General features: G+C 42.6%; 1 long non-coding RNA gene across 1 annotated transcript; it reads left to right on the top strand.

Annotated features, from left to right (window-relative positions):
• Positions 1–229: 229 nt before the first annotated feature.
• Positions 230–1,996, top strand: LOC107280701 (uncharacterized). Its single transcript, XR_001545256.3, has 3 exons — positions 230–654; positions 1,258–1,335; positions 1,588–1,996. It is a non-coding gene; the product is annotated as an uncharacterized lncRNA (long non-coding RNA).
• The last annotated feature ends 426 nt before the right edge of the window (positions 1,997–2,422 follow it).

The following is a 2,422-nucleotide window of genomic DNA, read 5'->3' on the forward strand; positions in this document are numbered from 1 at the left end:
TATTCCCTAATAACAGCTTCAACAGATATATAGACGGTTCTAATAAAATAAATTGTTGACTTTTTACAATATATATATATATATACCTATATATATATATATACATATATAGAAAAACTATTTTGTACCCGGGGTACAGAATAGGTATCCTGTACCCCCCTCTCCTCCTAAACCGCGCCACCCCTTAGTCCCACAACCCGGCGCGTAAAACCGGAAAAAACCGATGAAAAGAAAAAGAAGAAAACCACGCGTCGCCTCTCTCGTTTCCACGCGCCGCCGCCTCCCTCGCCTCCTTCCTCGACCGACAGTGGCCGACGGCGATCTGGTGCGCTGCCTCCCCCGCCCCTTTATCCCCTCTCAGTGCCTCCCCCGACCCCCTTTCCCCCCGCGCTCCTCTAGGGTTTACGTCCACAGGGAGGGCGCGTGAGAGGCCGGCAACAGGGAGGCCGGCGACGGCAACCAACGGCAGACTGGCTGTGGCGCCTCCCGCCAGCCCCCTTCCTCCCCTCTCAACGCCTCCCGCTGGCCCCCTTCCTCCCCCCTCCTCTAGGGCTTTGCGGCAGCGGCAGGGGCAAGGGCTGAAGGCACCGGTGGACACGCTGCGGCTGGTGGCGTGGAGCACGCTGTGGGCATCTTCCCCGGCCAGCCGGACAGGTTTGAAACGGGTCAATTTTTTTTTCTTGTTTAACTGAAATGCTTGTTGTGCTATGTAGAGTTTAGAAATCCTTCATAGGAATTTAATGGAACTACTATATGTAGCTATCAATCATCAAATCAAGGAAGAATGAATCTGTATTTTTTTTAGTTGAGATAACAAGGCTGCTTTCTAGATGTTTGAATGGCGACTTCATCAGATCAGCGGGTAGTTGAGTGTACATATAATTTGCTTGCTGTGTGATAATAAAGGGAGAATTCACTTTACCCTGCTAATGTCAGTGTATTCCCTGAACAAATTTATGTTGGTCAGCCATGCATCATCATGTTCACAAATTTTGACCTAGGGCCACCACAAAATTCAACCTAAATAAGATGTTATTGAAATGTGAATAATCCAGAGGGATATCTAGCTGTTGATAACTCAAATGAAGGGCTATGTCAAAATCATCTGAATTGGATTTCCAATCCTCCCCTTGCAGGATAGATGCCCATTTTGCTTCTGTCATCCTCTAGTAGTGATAATTGATAATGCTAAAGTGAAAAACACAGATTGTATGTATACTACACATTTTTGCTTATAGCTTTTGATTTGTGTCACAGTGGCGTTTATTAGGAGGAACCTGTGAGCAGCTTTTGTATCAAGTCTACTTCTCGCGGGAAGAGGGTCAACAATGGAATGTGAGTCTTTTATGCAGTAACCGTGCTTTACATAGCAGTAATATATTTTTATAGACATGCAGGCTTTTTGGTACACATTAAATGTTTTTTCTGTTAGTGCATGGTTCCTGACTTATGTTTTCTTAGTAAGATGGTTACTCAGTTTACAGTTACATGTCTTTGTCCATGCAGTAACACAAACCCTTACTTTGCAGTAACATATTTATTTTTTTGCAGTAACTCATCTATGTGCTTTATCCTTTTTTCATGCAGTGGGTTCAATTGTTAAAGACGGCAAGGCCTTGAAAGTCGCAAAGGTTGTTTACAGAGATGGTGACCATAACTTGGAGGTTTCTTTTGACCCAACTCAAACCCAACCTAGTGTGCCTGCAATGGGAGGGGTAGAGGAGGGTGAGCCAGTAGCAGCAGCGATGGGAGGGGGAGGGGGGAGTGTGGCAGTGATAATGGTGACGACAGGGCAAGAGGAATTTATTGCTTGTAATAGAATCTAGCAGTAACAGAATTTATTGCATGTAATAGAATCTAGCAGTAACACTGCTAATGATTTGTAGTAACTCATGTGTATGTCTGGCAGTAACACAACTGTTTTGGTAATGTGTCTATGTACACCCATGTTTATAATTACCAAAGTTGACTGGAGGATATAATAAGATTGCAGCAATCAACATTACGTCGTGTATCTAACGTTCATGACAGCAAGACAAGTTGAACATTGTTTTTACTTTTTCTACAGTAACATATGAGTAATTTTGCAGTAACATACATGTATCATGGTAGTAAACATACTGGTAACATGTCATTTCAACAGGCATCAGGATAAACCATTTAAATATTAAATCAATATTTTTACAGTACTAGGAGCATGTAATATATCAGTGATGTGTTGCCCTAATTGGGCATAATGATGAAGGATAACATTTAGTAACCAATATGCTAAATGACAGTCACAGTTGTGTACTATGGCAGTAACATATTGCATGTCCTAAAGTCAGTAGCAATGTATCTATCACTTGTACACTTAATCTTCTTCCTCTTCTTCTTCGTCTTCTTCGTTAGAATCATCTTTTCTGCACCCACCTGTCATATG

This window comes from Oryza sativa, chromosome 4 (assembly GCF_034140825.1).
Source record: "Oryza sativa Japonica Group chromosome 4, ASM3414082v1".
In the NCBI taxonomy this organism is placed as follows: Eukaryota; Viridiplantae; Streptophyta; class Magnoliopsida; order Poales; family Poaceae; genus Oryza; species Oryza sativa.